The 27,126-nt window shown below is 39.3% G+C and overlaps 1 protein-coding gene across 4 annotated transcripts in view; it reads right to left on the bottom strand.

Moving 5' to 3' along the window:
- Window positions 1–27,126, bottom strand: part of LHFPL3 (LHFPL tetraspan subfamily member 3) — a 629,939-nt gene that overhangs the window by 263,548 nt on the left and 339,265 nt on the right. The gene's annotated exons all lie outside the window — the stretch shown is intronic.

The following is a 27,126-nucleotide window of genomic DNA, read 5'->3' as shown; positions in this document are numbered from 1 at the left end:
GGAGTATCAAGACTGAGGTTAAAAGCATAATGATGGCCATTCACATGTAGAGCCTGGTTAATTCTGGCTACCAGTTATGTGGAGAAATGTATTCCGAACCTGTCCTTGAAGCTTAAGCAGAACATCTTGTACCCTCCGCTGAGTATTTGGAACTTTGCTTTTACAGCTCTTCTCCAAAGAGGGATGAGGCACTAAGAAGTATACAGTGCAAGCGGTTCAAGTAGAAATTTATTCTCTTAGCCCCAAATTTCAGAATGTACCCATCTAATAGAAAGTCATTTCTGAAAGTTCTCCTCTAATTTTAAGTAAAGGCAGGACCAGCTGTATTCTCCTCGTCTTTCTTTCCCCTCTGGCTCAACAGCACCCTTCAGGGCTCCACTTTCTCCTGCAACACTGTGGTTACTGAAATGGCACTTCTGTTTATCAAGCTAACACGGAATCATCTGGCTGCAAAGTCTCCTCAGGTCTTGCTGGGACTTGATATCCATTTTCTCAATTCCTCCCCAACTAAGTCTTCAGAGATACATAAACAACTAGCAGCAAGAAGCAACTGAGCTTCACATGAGGAATACCTACAGCTTCACTAGGAGAATCTCAGAAGTAACCATGCAGAGTGTGTGTGTCATGGAATCTGTGTTCTCAACACTACATTCTGTCTCTTGTCGAGTGAGCAGAATCTTAGAGGCCAAGAGTCCTGCAGTGCTGACACTCAGTTGACTGCAAGTGGCAACAGGTACCTGGTTACACCTTTTGGAGTCTTCCTGTGATAAGCACCTGTAGGGATACCTCCTGGATACTCTTACACTCTGACTTAACAATCTAGTGAGTTGAGCAAGGCAAGGAAGATGCGTTCTAGAGAAGACAGTGTGGAAGAGGACAGAGGATGCCTGGGTTTGATCATGCTATTGCCTTCGAGTGTTTTTGTTTGTTTGTTTGTTTTTGTCTTTTTAATGAGTTACTGAAACTTTCTGGGCTAGACTTCATCAGAAGGAGGGAACAATGAACTGGAGCAGCACAATTCCCAAGTCCTATATCTAATTCTTTATTCCATCCTCACAGAATAAATAAATGAGTTTCCCCTTAAGAAGGACAACTTATTTCTCCTCTCAAAGTATCTACAGTGGCAGAATAATTTGAGATGATCAGTTCATATTTTGTTTTTACTGCTGTCAAAGAAACAGAATGAGTATGACTTACCCTCTCACCCAAAAGAGGACAAATAGGACCCTGAGTGGTGGAGATCAGGAGCATCCTTAACTCCCAAGTTCTCAAAAAAGGATGAAAATTGTCTAAGAAGTAGGAGCCAGCGAGGTCTGAGCTGGGCTTGCTTCCCCGCTGTGGTCCTGGCAGGGCGTGGCAGCGTGGAGCACCTAGGGCTGCCTGCGCTGGGTGCTGGGATCCAGCCTCTATAACTGCCTTTCTTTGAGGGCCCTAGGTGGGTTTCTACCCTGAGCATATCAGTTGCATCCAGTGTGGACAGAAGATCAGAGCAAGAGCTGGAAAGTCAGACAGCCTGCTGCCTGTCTTTATACAGCCTGGGAACAAAATTGGATTTTATGTTTTTAAATGATTAAAAAGAAATTAAAAAAGAAGAAGAATTTATGACTATGAGATAATAGTGAATATATATATATGCCTCTGTCCCATGTTCCTGGAACAGAGCTCCCCAAATCCCAGTAATTTCCTAAGTGATAAGAGCACTAGGAACATATTTTGTTTGAATATTTAGTGTTTGACCCCAGTTCCTGACGCAGAGTTTCCTAAATCCCTTGGAATTTCCAGGGTGATCAGAGTGTCATTTGTTCTAATGCGGTGACTTTTCATAGGCTCCTAGATGAGGCTGGTTACCAAGCCATGATTAGAAGCTTGACATTTTCAGCCCCATCCCCCTCTTCTCCAAAGGAGAAATGGAGTTAATAATTATCATGCCCACATGATGAAGCCTCCATAAAATTTCAATAGTATGAGGTCTGGAGAACTTGGGGGAGGTGCTGGGAGGACAGGGTGCTTAGGAGAGAGCATGGAAGCTCTGTGTCCCTTCCCACATACCCGGCTTTATACATCTCTTCCATCTGGATGTTCATGTGTATCCTTTATCAGTTTCTTTTAGAATAAACTGGTAAATAGTAAATTGACTGTTTTCCTGAGTTCTGTGAGCCACTCTAGCAAATTAATCCAACCGAGGAGGGGAGCTTGGGAACCTCTGCTTTATGGCCATTTGGTCAGAAGCACAGGTGACAACTTGGACTTGTGACTGTCATCTAAAGGGTGGGGGGAGTCCTGTGAACTGAGCCCTTACACTGTGGGCTCTGATGCTACCTCCAGAGAGACAGTGTCAGAACGGAGTTAAACTGTAGGCCACCCAGCTGGTGTCACAGAACTGCTTGTTGTGGGGAAAGCATCCACACATCTGTGTCAAAAGTATGGTGAGTGTGGTAATAGTGTGAGAGTAAAAAAGAAACACAGGCAGAGGGAGTGTTGCCAGAGCTGCTTCAAGTCTTTGCTCAAAATGTGCCAATCCCCACCTTTAGCAAGAGTTGACGTAAATCCTTAAGTTAAAAGTCCAGAGGTGAGAAAGGAAGCTACAAACAACAATAGCAAAAACCAGATGGAGCTAGCTGGGACCAAGGAGATGAGGAACCTGCCCTCTGACAGACCTGAGTCGCATTATATGTTGATCTGACTACATTAGCATATTAAATGACACACTACCAGGGGCCATGACCAGACATTAAGGACCAAAATAGGGTAAGAAGAGGGTGGCATGCCACCCCCTTGAAAAAGGATGGGCCACTGAATAGAGCTTGTGCTGTGCTGATCTCAGCTTCAGTTTCGTTATCTGCCTACTTGAACCCGATGGGAAAAAGAGCCCTCCCTCCCCCACTGAGGCAGAGAGCCTCTGCCTGGCTAGGGCCCGAGCAGGGTCCATACGACTCAGTTCGGTAACAGGAGGACTAAGGTTTTTCCTCACCCAATGACACGGGACAATTACATGAAGCTCAAGTCTCCATGTCCCTAAATGAAGTTTTGCTGAAACACAGCTACATTCATCTGTTGATGTACCTATTGTCTGTGGCTGGTTTCTACAACGTCAGTATCGAGCTGTTGCCAGAGTGACCAGTAGGGCTTGCAAAGTCTATGATATTTACTATCTGGCCCTTTACAGAAAGTGCTGACCTCTTGACTGGAGAGCCCGTGGAGAAAGTTCTGGACCTTGTAAGAACCTTTGGGACTGTCATTTGTCTCTGGTGAGAGGAGCCCCATAATGACTGAGGTATTTGGTGTTCACTGTAGACAAAATTAGATTTAGACAGATAACTGGGATGTTTATTTGATGAGTGTTGTGGAGTAAGACTTACACCTGCTATATTATTGTTTGCAGAAAAGACTACAGAAGATGTTTTACTGAATTGGGAACTTGGTTTAAAGTCCCTTCTTTTTTAGTCTTTTTTGTGCTCAAATGTCATCTCTGGGTGGTGCACATTAAATAATCTCAACCAATTAGTAAAGCAGCAAGTTCTAAAAACAAATATGATCCATCCATGTTATACTGTCCAGTTTAAGGTGGAAGTTTTTGTTTTAGGGGTTTTGTTTTGTTTTGTTTTCTGTTTTTTTTAGTATTTGGCAATACAATCAATACAAAAGTTTTATTGAAAATGTATCTCTATCAAGCCTATCCTTCAGGGGAATATTAAAGGTGTTTCAAAGAGCAAGAGTCAGATTCTTCTACTTGGAAGGACAAGTGGCATCTATTCTATTCCATCCTATCCTATTCTGTTCCATTCCACTCCATCCATTCTATTCTATCCTGCTCTCTGCCATTCCATCCCATCCCATGCTATTAATTTATTTTAGCTACACAGTCTTTTGTTCAAAGGAAGTCTGAAGCAGAAGCATGGTATGAAAAACAGATAAAGAGCTGAGTTGAGCTGGTTAGTGGGGAGACTGGAGGTAGGGTCAGGGGAAGGGGTATTCAGAATCCTGCCTCCTCCTTGTTGTCACCTGAGAAGGTCCCTTAGGAGAGGGGGTTTCAGGGACCTGCTTTTGAAAAACTCTGAATGAATATAACCTCATTATTTATATGAGGATTGCTTGATTCAGTTTAATCTTATTTAAGTATGAAAGAATTCTTTAACATGAATTAACTTTAGTATGACAACAATATGGGAAATAAAAGGAAATTGATAGAAAGCAAAATTTAAACCCAGAAATTATGGATTAACAAGCTTGGCACTAACACATGTTCCAGAAACTAAAGTTTTAAAAGTAATCCAGCATTTTCTTTATTAGAGGAAAAAGAAGATTAAATTCTACCCCTAAATGTAGATATGTCTTTTCACAAACATTAGAGAAAGTATTGGTTCTTTATAATAATAGCAGCATACACTAAAGTCAATACGATTTTTTTGTTGAAATATTTAGTTTGAATAAGTGGAGAGAAATGTTAAGTTCCTGGCTAATGAGGCTAAATGTTGTATAAATGTCAATTCTTCCCAAGCTGAATTAAAAGGATGTGGACTTTCGATTGTTGTTTTTGTAACTTGGTGATAATATTGAATTTTACTAAGAAACAAAGAATGCAAATTAATTAATATAAGTAATCATCATTATACTGCCCTTTTAGTAGAAACTCAGAAACATACACTAACTCCAGGCTTCATATTTAGATTAGTACTTAGACTGCTTTTGGGACCAGGAATTGGCATAGTCTTTCTGGGAGCTGACATTATGTTTCAAAGTAAAGGTATCAAATACCCTTTGACTCAGAAAATTTTCAGAAATTTCCAATCATGAGGATTTTAAGAAATCATCAATCATGGACAAAGATTTATAAAGAAGAATGTTCATCATAACGTGATTTAAATAGTAAACACAATTAGACACTATATATAATCTTTTCAACTAGGGGTGGTTAAATTTTGAAACAATCACAAAGTAGAATAACATAGATCCATCTAATTATCTTCAAATTATGTAAGGTGGGAAGGTGTTGAGGCCAAGTGAAAAAAATCAGGTCACAAAATTCACCAGTATAATTCCACTTTTGCTTGAAAAAAGACTGGTAAGAAACATGTGTTATCAGCAGTGGTTCTTATTTTCTAACTTGTTTACAATAAGCATATACTGCTTTTATAGTCAAATATAAATAAGCAACATGAGAAGAAAAAATTCCATCTGAACTAAACATGAGCTTGCATTCAAACTGTTGCATATTAAAATTAATGTCAAAGCACGTGACACAATCAAATCCTAACAACGGCTCAGCAGTTGAGAGGATAAAAATAAACTCGCAAATACACACTGGAGCAGAGGAAGGGGGCATAGTTATCCCCAAAATTGTCTTTCCCAGCTAGCACAGTCTCATTCCAGGACCCTCCAAAGCCAGACCCTCACCTTGACCCTTTAGCACCAGAACACCATGGCTTTCCCAGAGGTTTCAAGATTCCTGTTACTGTAGGGGGCAGGGGGTATAAGGAACAGAATTTTATTGAGCACTGTCAGACACTGTGTCAGATATTTTACCAGGTGAGGCCACTGAGGCTTAGAGCTGTGCTTCTCAAAATCCAACATATCTGCAAGTCACCTGGGGATCTTAAAATGCAGTTTCTGATTCAGTGGGTCTGGGGTGGGGCCTGAGGTTCTGCATTTCTAACAAGCTCCCAGATGAAGCTGGTACTGCTGGGCCCTCAGAGTGACATTTTGAGGAGCAATTCTTGGAGGGAGGTCTCTGATCCCAAGTCACACAGCTAGTGAAAAATGGATGTGAGAATACCTTTCTACTTTTTTGGCTGTTTTTAAAGTAAAAGTGAAATGAGTCTGAAAAGGGACGTGTACAGCATTAGCTTTCCCAGGATGCCTACGCGAGTTATTTTCCATAACTAGTTAGGCTGCTAATAACAATGCTTGGCAATTATGGGATTCATTATATCTTCAGAGCTCTTCTGTAACTATTAATTTGCTAATCCATCAATTTATCTCGAAGAGAGGTAACTGTTATCATCTGTGCAGTTTGGCCCAGTTGATTGTACATGGTATCTTTAAATTCTTTACAGGAGGCTGATGGCAGAATCTGGATTTAACTTGAGCTATTTAAGTCTTACACACAAGTCACAGAGACATGTATGAGGGTGTAGATCAGGATAAAGTGTGTGGGATCTGGCCCACATGTGCCCTAGTGTTGTCTTGTAAAGGTTACAAGAAGGATATATGTTAAAAGAGTATGTGTTAGAACCAAGTCCTTTGTTAGCCATGCGGTTTAGGTGAGTTAACTTAATCTCTCTAAGCCTCAATATCCTTACTTGTAAAATAGGGATAAAAAAGCCTTGTAGAGATTAAACGAAATAATATTTCCTTCCTTCCTCCCACCTTTCTTTCATCTTTTTTTCCTCCCTAGCTTTATTAAGATATAATTGACATATATCATTGGTAAGTTTAAGGTGTACAGTGTGATAATTTTATACACATACATATTGGAGAATGATTATCACAGTAAAGTGAGTGAATCACATCACTGCCATTTTTGTGGTGGTTGTGGAGGTGAGAACATTTAAGACCTACTCTTAGCAACTTTCAGTACATGAAACAGTATTGTTAACTATAGTCACCAAGCTGTGCATTATAGCACTTGCTCATCATTTAATATCCTTTGACCTCCTTCCTTCTTTTTTCAATAAATAATTCTTGAAGACATACTTTATGCCAAAAACTATTCTAGATGTTGCCTAGGGAGACTGCAGTAAATAAGACAGACAAAAAATCCCTGTCCTCATCTTCACGGCCCTTACGTTCTATTGGAGGAAACAGATAATAGTCAGGGCATACCAAAAACAAAACAAAACCAAACCCAAAAAACCAAACAGAAACCAAAAAACAAACAAACAAACAAACCCCTCAAAACCAATAAAATATGCTAAGCATGTAAAACAATGCCTTTCATTTTAATAACTGCTTAAAAAATTAAAATATTATTATTAGGACACTTGGGAAAGAGGCTGTATCTCCTGTAACACAACCTGTTCAAGTACACATTTACTTTCCTATACGAAATAGCAATATTTTATGAGCTTAAGCTTAGTTAGGTTTGATGGGTACTATAGTTCTAAGCATTCAGCCAGTAACTCGTTCATTCAACAAACAGTGAGGACCAGGCTAATTTGTCCTCTTTTATCGGTGCTTCCCTTCCCATGTTTGGCCCTCAGGTAGAATCTACCCAGTGTGGGCAACCCCCAGACTTCCCTTCTTTTCTTCTTCTTTCACCTCCATCAAGATCATCTATTTTTCTGTCCTGGTTCTCCCAAGCAAGGATCTCTCAGAGATGATAGTAAGCATCTCATATTAAATTGTCCTGGCTAATGTGTACCTTTATAGTGTGAATGTTCTTTCCTGTATCCATGGAGCAAAATCTACAAAAGGCCTTTGGAACCCACTTTCCTGGAATGTTAGATTCTGCAAGGGGAGTTACATTTAAGGAGGACTGAATGATACGATAGGAACCAGAGAATGGCAGGACTCAGTAGGGAGGTGTTTTTGGAGAAAAAAGCACTTCAAGTTGCCTCGGGTCACAGCATGAGAATTTCCTGCTCACGTCGCCCAGGCAATCCTGAGCATCAGTGACTGATGAGTCATCCCCTGTGCTGGCAAATATTCCTTCAGCTGTGAGGGATGATGAATGCTGTCACATAGGCAGTGCCATGACATCCAAATAGGGGAAATCCATCTGCAGCTTGGAGCCCTGTCAGAAAATGACTCTTGCTGCCAAAGGAGTGGGATACGCCTCCTCCCGTCCCCTCTGCATCGGAGCAGCACAGCCAATGAGTAGCCACATCACCAAGTGGGCAGAAACAGCCCAATTTCAGGGGAAGCAACGAGGTTGTAGTGTTTTGCAAGCTTTTCTCACTGCTTTTTTCTTCCCTGTGACTCTGAAGGAAATATTCTGCTTTGGACATGGAAGGTTTGAGAAGCCAATGCATCATCCCAGCAGAGACACTGAGTAGGCAGCTGGATATACAGGTCTGAAGACCAGGGAGCTGTCTGGGCTAGAGATAAAAAAATCTGAACCTCGCTGAATTGCATGAGATTCACCCAGAGGAAGAATGCAGGTAGGGAAAAGCAGACAGCAAGAGGTGGATTCTCATTCCTCACCTCTTGAATGTGGGCTGGACTTAGTGACTCTCTTCTAATGAACAGAATAAGGCAGAAGTATGGCTCTGTGACTTCAAGGTTGGGCCATAAAAGACAATGAGGCTTCAACTCTCTCTTTTGGATCACTAACTCCGGCAGAAGTCGACTGCCGTGTAGTGAGGACACGCAAGGAGCCCTGCAGAGAGAGTCACGTGTTGAGGCCTGTTTCTGCCAACACCCTGTATAGAACTGAGACTCTGTGCCAACTGGACGTAATAGAAGTGACTTCTCCACTTGGAGGCTTGAGTTAAGGCTTCAGAAGACTGCGGCCCTGGCGGACAGCTTGTCTGAAATGTCATGAGACTCGGACCTAGAACCACCAGCAAAATTGCTCGAGGATTCCTCACCTTCAGAAACGATGTGACTAGTACATGTCTTAGGTTGCAAAGTTGTGGCTTAACTTTTCACACATCAATAGATAACTAATACAGTGCTTACTTATGAATTATAACTTGGACTATATTTTCCTGTGCTTTTTGCTTATTCTGGGGAAAATTTATTTAGATTTTAATTAAACTTTCCAAGAGTATTCTCACATTAATGTGAAAACAAAAAGGAAAAATATTTCTTATGTTATTTTTAAAAAGGAGGAAACAAGTGAAACCTATAGCCCTGCTAATATTAATATTCAAATGCAGAGTTAATTGCAATGTAAAGGAAGCCTAACTGAAATTTTTTTTATGGCTCCATAATTATATCTAAATGCCTTGGTCAAAATTTCATTATTTTTAAAACATTATTCTCCCATCAGAGTATAATAGCTACATTACCTTAAGTGCTATAAAATTTAATAATCCTGATTAAGAAGAATTAAGAATGGTGCCTTTTTCTTCTAGTTAAAAACAGAAATGGTAGTAGATCTTGGGGAAGCTTTTAAACACATTAACCAGAAGAAAACAGCTCTTAAAACATCAGCCACAAAACAAAATAGCAGAGAAGAGTGGTTTTTGCCCTCCCCCATTTAAGAGGTCATTGTAGGGTAGTTCTTCATGTGTAACTGTAACGTGCGGCACGTGCAGACAGAAATGAGCCTATTTCAAAAGCAACATCTGAGAAGGGGTGTTGTCTACCTTGTCTGAGTGTCAGAATATTGCCTATAACAGTGGGATAGTATTTACCCTGCCCATAATTCTGTCTTTACTAGGATCCAGAAGAGTTCTTTAATTATTATAAATTTAATGACACCAACCAACTGTAGAAATTAAGAAATAACCCTACGTTATGGAATGAGAACTCTGTGGTTTATTAACAGTTAAGTTATACCTAAATTACATGCATCTATGAATTCTATACAGTGGAGTGGGAAATAAACCTCCAGTTTCTCCTAGGACACTGACGATCCTAACTCCAAAGGGACTGTTCTTTTTAGATCTTGTCTACTCTGGGTCTTGTCTCTTCTCACACTGAGCAGGGTTTGCGGATCCTTTCCTCCACGTCCATGCCAAACTGCCAGAGAACCTCACTGTCCAATAGAGTAGCCATTATCTGTATTCTGCTTCAGACATTTAACTTAATTAAAATGAAGAATCAGTGTCTCAGTTGAACTAGCTACATTTCAAGTGCTCAATAGCCACATGAGGCTACTGTGTTAGTACAGGGACAGAGCATTTCCATCACTGCAAAAAGTTCTAATGGTTGTGCTTGTTTCTGCGTTATTTCTGTGAAAAATTCCCAGCCTTTTCTTCTGTAATTGCTCCACTTGCCAGTGTAATAAATATATGGCAGAAAAGTTGAAACAGGCAAATCTAATAAAATTAAGACCATTTATCTCAGTCCACCCAGAGATGAACATGTCATTTTGGCTTATTTTCTTCCAGTCTATTTTCCAGGCATGTGTAAACAGAAATAGGTCAAACAGTTTCACTATATTAGAAACATTCTTCTATGTCATTACTTCCATGACGTAATTTTTTATTGCTGCATAGTATTTTATCATATAGATATTTGTCTTGTTCATGATGTTCATAAGTTTTTACCACCTTAATTATGGATACCATGAACATTCTCCTAGTTCAGTATTGGCCCTAATCAAGTATTGTTGCCTTTGGATACGCTTCTAGAATCAGAACTTCTAAGGTTGAGATTTTTGAGTCGAAGAGTCTGCCAAGTTTCCAGGCTTTTGATACAAGTTGACACACTATCCTCCAGAAAATGTATACCAATTGACAAAATCTCCAGCATTGTTTTAGAAAGACCACATCTCTATCTCAAAGTTAATTCTGGAATTTTTTTCTATTTTGTGTTCTTTCCAATTTTGTAAGGGAAAAATTAAATTTCATTCAAATGTATTTATTTATTAGTAACTCTAAACATCTGCAAGTCTTTATTAATGGTACTTCTAACATGGTTTGCTTCATCCAATGTAGCTGTCAAATATTTTTTAAAAAATATAAGATATGCTCAGTAAAATATCTACCAGAAAAGAATATGTGCATCATAAATGCATATGGGAAGTTTCTTGATGAGACTTTTTATTACGTCTTTGCTTTTACATTGGATATACTTAAATATTTTTTTCCCACTCCTTTGGAGGCCCAAAATGGATTTTTAAAAAGTAAAAGGATGATAAGCATAAAGCTATGACTTCCTGACTTCACACTTACTCATACATATAACCCTTTTTTTCCACTGAAGAGTTAGTGTTCCTCTTAGGAGTTTTTGAGTTTTTTATATATCAGAAATATTAACCCTTGGTTCAAAAATTTACCCCAGTCCTGTTTTTTGTCTTTAGATTTAATTTGCAAATGTCCTTAGAAGTAGAGAACACTTAATGAACATAGAATGACCAGGTGAGCATAAAAGCAATAGAGCAAATCGTGAAGCAAACATTTGATGTATCTCATGACATAAAAATTTTACTCTTCTGTACTTCTCAGTTTTCTTTGACAGCTCCTCCTCATCAGCGGGGCTCTTAATGTTGGAGCACCCCAGGCTCAGCCTCAGACAACTTTTCTTCTTTCTACCTCTTCAGCACCAAGCCAAAGAGCATCGCATCTGGTTTCATGTTGCAGAAAATACCCATATACTAAGGACTCCTAGTGTCCACCTCTATTCCCATCCTGTCCTCTGAACTCTAGACTCATACATCCAACCCCTTTGGAGGGATACCTCAAGCATATCATGTCTAAAAGGAAACTCCTGAGTTTTCCTCCCAAACCAGATGTCCCCACGGACATGCCCATGCTGCAAATCCCTGATCTAGCTGCTCAGGTCAACAAACCCGTATGGCATTTGAGACTCCTCTCTCTTATACTCCTCATTGGCTACTTCAGCAATACTTGTTGATGCTGCCTACAAAATATATCCAAAATTTGATGATTTCCCACAACTCCTTGTTATCAGCCTAGTCCAGGCTACCTTAGTTTTACTACCTGGATTATTGCAGTTGCTTATTAACTGCTTTCTCTACTTTGGCCTTTGTCCTCACCAGCTTTTTTCTACATAGCAACCAGAAGGATGGTCCTTTTAAACTGCCAGCAACACTGTGTCACTCTTCTCCTCAAAACTCCCAAAGCTTTCACATCTCACTCAGAGCAAAGGCAGGAAATAGCAGGAAGACCCTGCAGGACCTGGTCTTATCTGTTGCCTTTCTGATTTCATTGCCCACTGCTGTCCATTCTGCTCACTCTGCTCAGCCACACTAGTGGCTCTTATTTTGAAAACACTAAGTATTCTCTGCCTCAGGGCATTTGCACCTGCTATTCCTGCTCTTAGAAAGATCTTTTCTTAGATATCCAAATGGTGAGTGCCCTCTCTTCTCTCTGCTTAAATGTCATCTTCTCAGGTGCACAGCCTTCCAACCCCTGGGATTCCTACTGCTCTACTTTGTTTTATTTTGTTTTGTTTAATGAGTACATTTTTTATTTCTTTTCTGAATTGCTTAGATCTTTGATCCCTTTTTCTTTCAAGTCTTCAGTGTTTCTGTTGGTTTATATGACTGATGTATATTTGGGATATGTTTACTCTTGTTTGGAAACATTGTCTCCTAATTTTGATATGCATTAAAATTTTATTTATGATGTCCCTTGAAGTATAGAAATATTAACATTTTATGTTGTCATATGTGTCAATATTTTTTCCTTATAGTTTATTTCATTGCTTTTATGTCTTACAAAGTCCTTTCCCCACTTCGCATTTAATAAATAATCACAGATACTTTCTTATAGTGTGTTTTAAAATTTTTTACCTTTTCAGTCTATCTGAGATCATCTTTGCTGTATGGTGTGTTTGACAATAAGACTGAGGTATTTGAGAACTGACCAGAGTAGGATGAATATCAGAGCTTCTAGAACACGATTGGTTTTGATATTTCAAAGAGCAAGTATTCTGAGCTTTTCATGGACAAAGTAGAAGGTGACCCAGGGCCTGCTCCTGGGACTCTCTTCTCTCTAAGCTGATTCTAGATAAGCCTCAACGTAGCCAAGAAGGTCTTGTTGAAGAACTGAGCTATGTCCAGTTGGTCTCCTCTCACAAGGGATCTGAGGAGTCCTGCAGAAGTCCTCTTCAGCAACCCAGTTTCTTCCCTTCTTAATTCTCATATTATTTAATGGAACACATAGACAGGCCACAAGTACTACATAGATACAGCTCCAGCACAGAGTGGTTAAGAGTGCTATGCTTCCACTGTATTCCCAGGTCTAAGGATCTAACTTCAAAACAAATTTAAAAAAATAACAACAACAACCACCTGTCTTTATTGTTTTCATCCAGCACTGAGCTCTTCAGTAATTGAGGCTGGTTTGGCTTCTAGCCATCAGATCCACAGCTGACTATGAACAGTGTCTCTCAACTCACACGGCACTCAGTCTCTAGCAGGCAATTTTGTCTCCTATCATATCCTCTCTTCTGTACCACTATCTCATTGTTCTATACCTGGAGGTTTTATTTCTCCAAAGAGAAGGTTTTTTTTTTTTTCTAATTTAATGCATACAGCTTTTGGAACACATCAGAAAGCATCACATCTGGCTTGGTTTGACCTATGATTTCACACAGTGCATGCAGCAAAGGTGCAAAGATGGATAGTAACTATCAACCAGGAGGGGCCCTGTGTGTCGCCTTTGATTACGAAGATCTCTGATCATGTGTCACCATTGTAATCATAAGATTACGTAAAATCAGTGACCCTCCAAAAACATGTAACAGATAAAAGCAAATAATTTTATACTTAATATTTTATTTTGGAATTTCTCAAGGAAAACCAACAAAATAATGCTAATTTAGTGTTCCCCAAGAACTTCATACTATGTGTGGCTAAGTCACTTGGGACCTGTGTACAAACCCTTTTTATATTTTGCTCAAGTGTTTAAAAAAGTTAAATACTGATTTAGTTCAGAATTCAAGTCATTCCCAGCCTTCTAAAGATATAGAGGCTAAGTAGAGGGCAGGCTGTGAGTTTGCAGGGGATCTGCTGGATGTCATAATGGATTCGCACATAAATGTAAATTTATCAGTAAGTGAGCTAGCACGGCAAGGGATAAACATCTAAGGTCAAGTGAAGGGGGGGACATTATTTCATTCGGATTAGAAATAAAAACAGTCTTGGGAGAGTCATGCAGAGAAATGACTCTATTTTTTCCTTTACTGTTTGGGGAGAGAAAAAGACACAGGAACCCTGAGGACTTAGCTGCTCTGAAGAAGAGGGCAGCAATAGGAAGCCATTCCTGGGGTCAACCAAGATAATGGGAGAAGGAGAGAGGTGAAGGGACACAGCACAGACTCGATGAGGGTTCAGGATAAGCAGAAAAGGTGTGCTTCTCTTGAGTCGACAAAAGCCAAGACTAGATCAAGTTGTGATTCAAAAACAAAGGTTCAGACTGAGCTACCTAACAATACCTCAGAAGAGAAGAGGAAGGAAATAAACCTCTGAGTTCCCACTAGTGCTGGGCACATCTAAGATCTTATGAAGCTGATTCTCTCACTGACTGTTTAAGATGCAGGGAGAAGACCCAGAGCTGGCGCTGCCACTTTCTAGCAGTTGACCTTGATGAGATTATTCATGTCTCTGAGCCTTGCCTTCATGTTGCTCACTCTTTAGTCATTCATTCATTGATCTAAACATTTATTGATTACATTCAATGTGTGAACCACTGTGCTTGGAACCAGGAACACAAAAATCAATCAGGATATGGACTCTGGCCCTAAGAAGTCCTCAGTCTAGAAGGGGAGACGCACGCCTAACAGATAGATTATAAAACAGGGTGGTTTGGGATTAGCAGATACAAACTACTATATATAAGATAAACAACTAAGTCCTACTGTATAGGATATTGGAACCATATTCAAAACCTTGTAATAACCTACAATGACAAAGAATATGAAAAAGAATATGTATATATGCATATATGTATGACTGAATCACTATGCCATACACCAGAAACTAACACATCATTATAAATCAACTATACGTCAATTAAAAAAAAGAGAGAAAAAAAAACCCAAGATGATTAGTGCAACCAGCAGAGAGGGGCTCTGTGAGCCCGTATCATTTGTCCTGGGATGATATTCAAAATATTTAACATCTTGTTAAACTGGTGTTGCTGAGTCACAAGGGATGCAGCTAGAAAGAAACCAACCCACTGACCCACCAGTTCGGCCCTTCTGTGCCTATCGGCTGAATGTCAGTCCCACAAACATCCCACAACAGAGGAAATCTGCATGAGTAACTACTGCTGCAGCAGCACCATCAACCACAAAAGATGCACTTGGAAGTTAAAGCAACTTTTCTAAGAAGGGAAAATATATTATAAAAAGATTAAACACTCTCCCACTTGACTGCATCAATCGCTCTTTAGTACAACCATCATAATCAATAAAAGTACTGAATGGAAAGAATAATTCTTTCAAAAGAAATAGGGTTGTTGACATTAGAGAAAAAAAATTAAACACCAATTCTCCAACTAAATTATAAACTGGGTATAATAAAACCTTTTGGGTTGTTATTAGAAATAAATTAAATAATGGATGTAAAGCATTTCAGTGCACAGTACTGAATAAATGGAGACTCTTAACATCCTTTTTACAGATGAGGAAGCTGAGACCAGACGAGGTTAAGTAATTTGTTCAATTGTACATAGCTAGCTAGTGTTGAAGCCAGAATTTGCTGTCATTATATAACCATACAGTAGAAAAGTCCATAATTTTTCCTTCTATTTCTTCAATTATTCCTCTAAGTTGTAAGTTGCAAATACAATGGCATGTTAACCATAGTGATCATTTACCTTTGGCTGTTTTGACAAGTTCAGTGTGGTACACTAAATGGATAAACTAACATTAGTTATGCTGATATTTATCCCAGTTACGAGGCTTTACAGGAAGACTGGCTACTCTGACTGCAAGTTCATCACCCAGATGACATTGATCCTGCTGGGGCAGCTAATTTAAATTACAGCCAAAGCACCCAGGAGGATGGAAGCAGCCACTGGGTTGTGAGCCTTGAAAAGTCAAATCTATAAAGTGACAGCAATGGCCCACAGCATGTGATGTTTAATACAGGCAGTGAGTGTGAAAGTGAATTGTGACTACATGAATGTGGCACAGCCACCATAAAACACCTTTATACGCTCATATATACCAGGTGCTGTGGAAGCCAATTAAGGATTTTTCCCCACCAGAAGAGGATAATTATAAAAGGAGATATATGCATTGGGAATTTGCACCTTTAAAAAGATTTCAACTAAAATCATTTAGAAGCTGTCATGGAATAGTTTAAATAGGATTTATAAAGATAAAGCAAGATAAACCCGCAATGTATTTGGAGTTTGTGGTTTTATGCCCAGAAGGTGAACTTCATGTGGAAAACAGAGCAGCAGCAGACCTCCCCACCTCACACTGTCTGACTGGTCAGGTGGTCTTTTCTGAGAGTTAAGAGATTAGGAAGACATCTGTCAATTTAGGCACTGGAAAAAAAAATCAAAAACAGCATATCAATTCTTTCCTTAACCACAAGTCCATTAGAGATAGGTCATTTTTGCCTCATGCATCTGAAACAACTTGCCTTTTAGCAGAGATAAAACATATGTAAAGCTTCACTAAAAAAAAATCACATTTTCTTTCAGCAAATTAGAATGTCTATAATCATAACTCTTGCTGCCTTGGTTACAACTCTGTCTTGATACAATTGCTTTGTATCTATGCAAAGCAGAGTTTCTGTACATGGACAAGTCAAAGTTACTGTGGAAACTACAGCTTAGAAATTCCTGGAATTTTTCTTTTACAATTAAAAAAATTCAATATGGTTGTATTTTTTAATTGAATGAATTATTATAATTAGAATCTGCCTTTTTTAATATCTCAGAACCATGTCTTCCTCATCTTCTGAAGAAAACAATTCAACTTCAAAAACAATTCAACATCCAGCCTTCATGGATGGACTCAACTGCTGAGTGTTCTGATGAAAACTACACAGAAGAGCCACCAGTTAATTATAGATACACAAACCATCACTTTCCATTAGATGCCACATTTGTAGATAACAATAATGTATCAATAAAATCATGATCTATTATTTCCAATACAGAATGAATTACCTCTTTTGAAAACTAGTTTTATAATAGCAGTCTGGGCCAAGAAATTCATAATCAGTAAATTAGTGATTAAGTGTGAAAATTCATTTCCATGAATAGTATTGCTTTTAAGAAATCTGAAATTCAACATGCATCCCTTTTATAGGACCAGCAGAATAGTTGCTATGTATGTGATATGCCTATGGCTAAGATGGCTAAATGTCTATCAAAAATTCATGTGTCTTTTCCATGATGTACATGTGTTGCCAGGAAGTGACTTCCCAGCCAGGGACTACATTTCCCAGGAACCCCTGCATCTAGGTGAAGCCCTAGATTAATTCTCACCAAAGGAAGTGATGTGTGACACTTTCAGGGCACAATGACTCAGTTGAGAGTGCGTGTGTTCCCTTTCCTGAGAAGATTCTGAGACCCAAGGACAGGGGTCAGCAAAAAATAGCCTATGGGCCAAATCTGGCCTGCCATTTGTTTTTGTGAATAAAGTTTTATTGGAATACAGCCATCCTTGGTCATGGCTACTTTCCATACTACAACTATAGAGGAATGGCAAGGGATCATGTGGCCTGTAAAGCCTAAAATATTTACTGTCTGGCCCTTTAAAGAAAAAATTTGCCAACTCTTGCCACAGAGGATGTTGGAGACACAGTATGGGAGGAGCCTGTGTTCTTGAATCAGTGGGAGGAGGAGAAGTGTCTGATTAGGAACACTCACTTTGGATCTGAAGGAGTGATAAAGAAATAAACTTCTGTATTTGAGGCATCCTAAAATTTTTTGTTAAATTTTTTTTGAATTGTTTTAGCATGTGTTCAAAGAGAATTGGAGGGTCAAAGTTTTTAAATGGCTGAAAGAAAGAATGATTAAATAAAACTAATTTGGTACAAAACTGACTAATGTCCCAGGGCAATAATATATAATCTTTGAGTTTTATTTTCTATGGGACAGAATATGGGACAGAAATTATTTCTATATCTGCTGGACAAAAACCTCATTGGACTGCTATTAGACAAGAATCATTTCCATCACTATTAGTTTTCTAAAAGTTACTATCTATTTACTAATCAACAGTAACTAGCAAATCAAACAAAGGAACACACCCCTAGAAGATCAGATCTGCTGGTCTGATAGGCAGGTCTGCTAGCTAGTACATCACCTAACACTGAAAACACATGCAGTAATATCTTGTGCCCATTTCAAATTTTTTGTTGGTCTTACAGTCAAGGTGAGTAAATACGGTCTGAGTGACTGAAGAGTTGAACACTCAACTCCAAAGACCTCTCATTTATATGGATCCAATTCTAGAATCATGGAATTCTGTGCTAGTAAATAGAAATCTATCTTTGTAACGTTGTGAAGTCCTAGCTCTTTTAGTTTTCTGGTTGTTCTCTTCCAGCATAAAATATGTTGTTTCCTAAATTTGATCTCCTACACGGTAACATGGAAAATTCTGGCATATACTCTAACTCTCCTTGGTTTACCCATGACAGTGAGGCTGCTGGCAGGGCACGTCACTCTTTAAAACTCTGCACATTGTATATGAATTCTCTAACCAGATGGTGCAGCCATGTCTCCTTTGAAATCAGCAGCCTGGATCTATGCTCAGTGAAGGATGAACAAGCCTTGGCTCCTCCGTGCAGACAGGGAGCTCCAGCCAGACCTGAAACATGGTTTTCTTTAGCTGAATCCCTTCAGATAAAAGTTCAACTCTTCCTGGGTTGGCATGCTAACACTGGCTGCCCAAAGATGTTGAGGAAAAAAGAGAAATTCACACCAATTCTCTTTATGCATTGGATATCCATTACTTCTGGAGAGATTTCTCCTTCAGTGTATGAGTTGGTCTTCTGGCATATAGTTAAAATAATTCATTTTAAAATTCCATAAAGCATTTCAGATTCAAATTTGCATGCACTGTAAGCACTTTTGACTCTAACTCAATGGTTGAAACTTCAGGTTCTTGAGTTTGTGATCAACGTTATTATTTTATTTTATATTCTAAAGTTAACACTGGAAGAATAGGCATTCAAATAAACTTTTTTTTTTTAAGTGCCAAGCATGGTTGGATTTGTGAAGAAAGGTTACATGAGGAATCGGGACTTGAATAAACTGTCATGAAAAGGAAAAATTTTTTTAAACACAGACGAGCATGACTTTTTTGAGGTAATTGAGAGAATCAGTTCACAATGTCTAAAAATTGCTTCTGGAAAATCATACATTTTCATGTAAAACTTTAAAAATTGATGATCTAATGATAATCATACAGAGCTTTTGCTTTTATTAAATTATTTTGATCCAGTATTTGGGAAGATAGGTTCCATCAACAGTTATAATTCCCCAAAGAAGAAACTCCTTTTTTGTCTTTGCAAACTGGTTGAATATTCATTCGTTTGTTTGTTTGTTTGTTTACTCATTTGTTTGCATCATTTCTCCAACAAATATTCACTAAGTGCCTATAAAGCATCCTCATTGCCCTAGGAGTTGAGTGTCACCCATCACACCCCATGGGGAACATAGTTATAGAGAGTTGGTTCTGGAACCAAGCTCCCTGAATTTAACTCTAGGCACCTCCACTTACCAGCTGTGTAACCTTAGCAAGTTATTAAAGGTCACTGTGCTCAGCTTCTTCATCTGCAAAATGGAAATTAATAATAGTACTTGGATCATTGGGTCTTTGGTTGGATTCGATGAGATAATCTACAAAAAAAATGCCTGGAGCAGTGAAGGTAAATAGTGAGTACTAATATATTTCTGCTATAATAACTACCTGTAGGATGATTCAGTTCAAATATATCACCAGAACTGAACCACAAAATATCACAAGCTGTGTCATGCTTCCAGTTATTAGTATCTGTTATGAGGGAAACACATTTTGTCCCTGTCACAAAATAACATAAAAGTATCTTTTTCTCCTCTCCACCAAGTAAACAAGATAAAAGAGTCAGGACATAGGCATTTTGGATTCCTGAATTAATTGCTTGTTGTTCAGAGAAGGGCAGTTCAGATGGCCTGCTTTCTCAAATGGTGGTCTAACATGAGTTAGCTCAGTTAGTTGGTAATATTGCCAGGGATGTTGTAACTGTAACTATTTGGGGTAAAGACTCCAGGGAAGAGGGCACATGGGTGTAATGCGTGGGATAGCCAAATGATGTTTCTGGAGGCCAGAGAGATTTCTGTGTGTCGTCTACCTCTATATATCCAGCTGCTGTCACCACCTCTTGGGAACATGAATTTCCTTTGACTTAATTAAGTTCACTGTTCTCTGGGTCTAGCAACTTCATGGATCATTAATGTACCATCCCTAAGCCTGGTGGGTATCAGCGCTCATGGGATCTCAATATGGCATCCATCTCATTAAGAAAGTTAGTTTCATGAATAGAAGTGTGGTGTCTCCATAACCATACTGCTAGCCAGGAGCAGCACCAGTTTTCAGATTTAAGCCCATCTGAGTTTACATGTGGATATAATATGAAGACATGTGGCATCTAATTTTAGGGAAAGTGCTCCAGTAATGAAAAGAAGCCCAGACAAATGGTGTACAATGGAGTGTATGACCTTGGGAGAACTATTTGACTTCTATGTGTTATGTAAGATGAGATGAACATTGATGCCCAAGGGCTGTTGTGAGGCCAAATATGGAAGTTTTTGAAAAAGAAAAGAGTTATGCAAATGTGGCTGTTAATACAACCTTCAAGGCAAAGATGAAAGTCTTCAAGGATGATTTAATTGACATTGACTAGAGAGTAATCTATTTCCTTACGCCTCCACATACAACAGAAGGTGACTAGGAAGTTCACATTGGATTGTGTATATAGCAACTTTCCAACCCACTCTGACACACAAATCATGTACCTTCTGCTAAATTTGCATCTTGTTGATAGAAATAGACAACCTGGAACAGTACAAACAAGCAGCATGGTATGACTAACGTTCTCCCCTACACTGACTGAGGGAAAATAAATCCTTTTTTTTTTTTTTTTTTTTTTGTCCAAGCCACAAATGATTGGAAAGATTTCTCAGCCAGGAACTGGTGATAAGCAGAGCAGGGCTGGTTGGGCTGCCAAAGCTGATGGTAAACTGATCACTTGTTGTATATCAGGTTCAATTAAACAAAAAGGGTTCCTTGAGAAATTTGAGGGCCAGAAAAGGAATCAATTTGAAATATCTCATGAGGATTAGAAAGAAAGTGACAATGAGGCCCTTCTCTGGGGGCAATGGGCCAGCAGAACACAGCAGGGGACCACTTCTAACTAATCCTTTCTCTCCAGTATTAGTGCTAGTTGGCTCAGAAATAGGGTCTGTGGCTAATCCAGACCAAAGCAAGCCCATGGAAGCAGCCCAGTTTCTTCCCTGATTTCACTGCCTGAAATTTTGAGAAGCAGCAACATTCATTTGCTTTCTTAGTCTGGACACTGCATTAAGGTACCCATGTTAATGGTTTCACTTTTTGTGTTGAAAAGTAGTCTCTTTGGTCTGTTTCAGGGCCTCACATCATATCCCTAATCCTACTAAGAATTCCCCTACCACTGTGGATTTAGGTCACCAGAAGCATCTTGAAAAAGCACGTGGCTATACTGTGTGTTATGGAGCACTCCTGGCCGGCATCTTTCCTGGTGGGAAGGAAAGAGCATGGGATGGCCGACAAAAGATGGTGGTCTGGATCCTGGCTCTACAAGCTTTAGGAGGCACCTCCTACATTCCAGGCACGGGGGAGGCACTGGGTATCTGAGAAGACACCTGCCACAGAGGAGCTGAACAGCCTCCGGGGGTATAGACTGATGCAGAACCAGCCACCTTAAATGTGGTATGTACACACCAAGCCATCAGAGCAAGCCCAGGGCTCTGCATACAAGCAGCAGGTGGTGTACTCTGCCTACCTAGAGCCACCCTGAAGGGTGAGTGGGGTCCAGACACAGGAAGATCATGTGCAAAGGCACATGACATGCCTAGAGAATCAGATGGTGCAGGTAGTAGGACCTCACCGAACCTGATTTTCCTCTGGTAAATTTCTATCTCACAGGACTATCTTGAGAACTCCAATAAGGTAATGTTTGTTATGCTAGCACTTACATCTCTTCCAGCTCTTCTCAAAGTAGGGTCTGAGGGTCACCTGTGTCAGAATCTGGGGTGCCTGTCAAAAACCCAGATTACTAGGCTCCAACCCAGACATCCTGAATTTGAATCTGGGGTGCAGCCCAAGGGGATAACGTTTTAGTAAGTACTCCAGGTCCTAAAGATGGAGAACTACTGATGCCATCTATTGGGATTCCTAGCAGTTCAGAGATGAAATAAAAACAGACTCACAGACATAGTAAACAATCTTATGGTTACCCAGGGAAAGGGAGTGGAAAGGAATAAATCTGGGAGTTCGAGATTTGCAAATACTAACTACCATATATAAAAATAGATAAAGACAAATTTCTTCTGTATAGCACAGGAACTATATTCAGTATCTTGTAATAACCTTTAATGAAAAAGGATATGAAAACAAATATATGTATATATATGCATGACTGGGACATTATGCTGTACACTAGAAACTGACACATTGTAACTGACTATACTTCAATTAAAAACAAAATAAAACAAAACAAAACAAAAGAGATGAATTAAACTGATTTCACAGACTTGTTGTACAGCTAGAGGACTACGTCATCATGTTTTCAAAGTCGGGCTGGAGTGAAAAAAAAACCCAAAACAGAAAGATGTGTACATATACTGGGGAAAAGGCACTTCCCTAGAGTCTTTCTTCTTGATCTACTTGATATTTAAAAGAAGTCAGAACTGAGAACTTGCAATAATATATATATACAGATATATTTAATGGTGCATAAAGTATTATATGCATATTATTTGACCAAGTCAGCACTAAATACCAAGTAATCCTCTGTATCTGCAAGGCAGCAAGAAATTCAAAAGCTCTTCATAATTTTACTTGAAATCATGTATTATTTTCTTCTAATGAACACTTTATGATTTAATATTATGGCCCTATTTTTTTTTTCCTGCCAAAGGCTTAGCACTGAAAATGACTGTGCTAGTATCTATGGAAAAATACAAGATTAAATGGGCTCACATATCACTGTAATTGCTTTCTACTGGCAAGTTAGTAGCCAAATAAAATGGGGTATTATTCAACTGTTAAGACTCAGGATTTACTATCATTTAAGCAGTTCAAATTGAATGTGATTATGGAAGTTTTCAGTACATTGGAGAAGAGTTTGAAGCCTTGACCTCCAAGGTGGGGAAGGGGAAGCCTCTAAGAGGCCAAGGAAGGAAGCACCAGAGAATGAAGATGACTGCAGGGTGGGTGGGGATGAAACACACGGGGAGCGAGCCAGTTATACTGGAACGAGTGTGGGATTTGGAACCAGATCTGTATTCACATCTAGCACCTTCATGTATCTGGCAAAGTAATTAGCTACATAATTCCTAATTTCTTCAGTAAAGTGGGAATATTATTGTTTATTTTGCTAGGCTGCTATGTGGATTCAATCTCTGCAGATACTGGATGCTCAGTAAGGAAAAACTATTAAACTAGACACTGGTATATCCAACAGAAACTTAAAAAAAAAAGCCCTAGATTTTATTTTTAATGTTCAGAATGAATTTCGACCAATGATTTACTGCCTGAAGAACCCAACTTAAACCTTGACTTTCCAATGTAATTAGCTACACATGACTTAGAACAGTTGAAAGTACTGATAGGCAGGCTCTGCATAGCATGCCTTCGGGAAGCAGGGTTCCTCCTGGCCGCATTTCAGTTAGTCTGAATTCTTCAAAGATGAGGTTGTGCAAACTGCTACTGGTTTATAAATATAGAGAATTGGAAAACACACTGGTGATGGGATATTTCGATTCTTAGGAATCACTTGGAGAGGGATTCATAAATTTAATTAGCATGCACATAAAGTTGCTCTGAATGGATTAGGTTATGTTAGACTATGTTCTGTTAGATTACACAAGATTGAAAAGTAAAGGTGAGCGTGGAGAGACTGAGTCAGCACAGTCAGCCGAGCTCGTACTCATACCCTTTAAAAAGGTAAATGAGAGGCCAGGGCTTTGTTTCTGGCCAGGCATGTTTTCCTCAGGTGTGGACTTGGGGACAACCACAAGTTCAGACACATGTAAATTAATGCAGGCTCCAAAGGGAAGGGGTAGAGACCCATGACCTTTTTTCTTTTTTTATTGAAGTATAGTCAGTTTACCCTGTTGCATCAATTTCTGGTGTACAGCATAATGTTTCAGTCATGCATATACATATATAAATTCCTTTTCATATTCTTTTTCATTATAGGTTATTATAAGATATGGAATATAGTACCCTGTGCTATATAGTAAAAACTTTTTGTTTATCTATTTTATATAAAGTACTTAGTATCTGCAAATCTCAAACTCCCAATTTATCCCTTCCCACCCCTTTCCCCTCTGATAACCATGAATTTGTTTTCTATGTCTGTGAGTCTGTCTCTGGTTTGTAAATAAGTTCATTTGTGTCTTTTTAAAAAAAGATTCCACATATGAGTGATATCATATGGTATTTTTCTTTTTCTTTCTGTCTTACTTTGCTTAGAATGATATCTCCAGGTCCATCCATGTTGCTGCAAATAGCATTATTTTATTATTCTTTATGGTTGAGTAGTATTCCATTGTATAAATATACCACAACTTCTTTATCCATTCATCTGTTGATGGACATTTAGGTTGTTTCCATGTCTTGCCTATTGTAAATAGTGCTGCTGTGAACACTGGAGTGCATGTATCTTTTCAAATTAGAGTTCCCTCCAGATATATGCCCAGAAGTAGGATTGCTGGAGCATATGCTAAGTCTATTTTCAGTTTTTAAAGGAATCTCCATACTGTTTTCCATATGGCTGCAACAAACTACATTCCCACCAACAATGTAGGAGGGCCATGACCTTTTTTAAACGGGGCAATCAAATGCAAAGATGCCCACATGGGGAATTAGAATATCTACCTGATGTCTTGAAAGGAAAATACAATGTGATTGCAAATGGTCTTACAGTCAGCAGATATTGTGCCAGACAGGTGCCCCTCAGCTCAGGGAGTCCTGAAGAAGTCTGGGAGGTAGGAGGAGAATGCTGCAAAGTAGTCTTGTGGTGCACAGCCAGTGGGTCTCCCCTGGGCAGGTCCTTCTTGGCTGGGGAATGTCCAAAGGGCCACCCCTTCAGGAAGCATGAAGGGGGAAGGATGCCCATGCGTGTTAACTCCTCAGTCAGGATATGTATCTGCCTCTGCCAGGCGATCTGGTCACTAGATTCCAGGCAGCATTGATGGAAACTGAGACATGGGGCTGTGAGCTGGGGGTGAGCAGTGTCACATCCCTGAAAGCAGCCCCCAATTTGTTCACCGACACTTACTTCTTAGCAAAACTTACTCCAGCTCAAGTTTCCCTCCTTTGTGGCCCACTCCAGGCCTCACCAGACTAAAAGATGCACTTGGGTTAAGTTCATTTGAACTCATTGTTGTGTAGAACAGTACTCCGTAATAATGAAAAAAAAAAAAAAAAAGCCTCTATGGAACAGGCTTTCCACCTGCATGCCCTAATCCCCAGCTCACCTATTTTCCCCTGGAATCATATAGAACACACTTAGCCAATTCAGGGATGCTGCAGGGGATCAAATACAAAAAAAAAAAAAAAAAAATTAGAGCAGTCATCTTGTTTATTTTATTTAGGTGGAGAAGCTCAGATTATTTTTTTGGTACAATAAGATTGATTATATAGAGTTTTAAATCAAAAGTCTCAATTCTGAAATCTGTGACAAGAGAAATAAAATCTCTCTACTAAAGAAAACTCCTAGTACTCATTTTCTATTTTTTTCCTCACTGTATTCATTTTATTGAAGAAACAAAATGCAGTGCTTTTCTGGAGACAAAAGCCCATCACTAGTTCTAACCTTTCTCAATGCAACACAAAAGCGGAGATATTTTGTTTAACACCAGAAACCCACAAATGAAAAGCTAAAGTCATTGGTAACCAAGGAAACGAACAGTGAATGGTTGGATGTCTTTCAAAGGAAGATAAGAAGGGGTAGGAGAAAGATAGTGCTACGTAGGTTAAATCCCCCTGCAAGACAGGATGCACTGAGCCTACACTCCTGTGAACACCATCTCTATCTGCATTTTGCTGATTTCTTGTAACAAAATTCCCTGCCACACACAAACAATTCAACATAAGGAATACTTATTTTTGGCCTTAGTGTACAGAAAAGTTGTGTTTTATAATAAAACCCATTCAGTGTTTCATTTTGCCTGTGGCCCTTTAGGTATCCCCAATTTTGCCCTCAAGGGCTGTCACCCCAAAATGTCTTCCAAACACTATTTCCTGCCAAAAGTATTTGCCTTTGGGATTGCCAAGTTATTACTCCTGGAACGTCGTAACATTGTTAGCTGCACCTATTCATGATGGACTCCCAGGTACCTGCCACATAATCATCTTTCCCCACTTTTAAGCATTAGTCAAATGCATTCACAGGATGCCAGCAATGCACTGAAAGGAAAGATAGAAGAAACAAGATGTAGAACCCTGGGCCAAGAAAGAGACAACCTAAGAGACAGAACAAACATACGGAGTGAAAAAATAAAAGACATCCAACTGGAAAAATAGCAAGAGAAAACATAGGAACTGCACGTTGCCAAAGCCAGCTGCAAGCACTATGCATACATGTGGGAGAGCTGGAGTTAGCGGAACAAGGGTTGTCATCACTCAGGGATGGCTTTCTGGACCAGATGGAGAAGGCAGAAAGGGAGGCAGAGATGGAAAGAAGCATAGGAAGCCCCGGAGGTAGGGAATGCAACAGGTGTGAATGCTCGAGGTAGGAGAGAACAATTTGGATTTGGTGTAACGAAGTGTGTGTGTGTGTGTGTGTGTGTGTGTGTGTGTTTGCTAAACTTGTACGTGGAGTATAACTGAACTATAAGAAAGGGCTGCTGGGGTCAAGAAGTACATGGTTAGGAATCTGGAGTTTATAGAATTAGGATCAAAAAAGACTTTGAAAACAAGTCACATTGCTTAGTGATTCATCTCCAGGCAGATGAATGTCCAAATGGTAGAGCATAGATGGCAGTTAGTTTCTTTTTATATTTTCTGAAATGAGACTCTATGACCTTACAAATATTATGACAACCATTTACTGAGGGCTTTCTGAGTGCCAGATGCCTCACTTAAGGTTACAAGTATTATATCTAATCCTCATGATAATCCTGCAAGGTATGCACAATTATCCTCATTCCACAGATAAGTCTGTGGTTCAGAGAAGTTAGGTCACTTGCTCAAGGTCACACAGATTTTTGAATCCAGAATTTAGATGCAAGTCTGATTCCCAATTTGGAACACTGCCACTAGGACACACTGCTTTTCTCAGAGGTGCACTTCAGAGGGTACAGGATTCAGGAAATCATTTACTCACAGCAG

The sequence above is a fragment of the Camelus ferus genome, chromosome 7 (assembly GCF_009834535.1).
Source record: "Camelus ferus isolate YT-003-E chromosome 7, BCGSAC_Cfer_1.0, whole genome shotgun sequence".
NCBI lineage: Eukaryota > Metazoa > Chordata > Mammalia > Artiodactyla > Camelidae > Camelus > Camelus ferus.
This window is presented reverse-complemented; position numbering and strand designations above follow the sequence as displayed.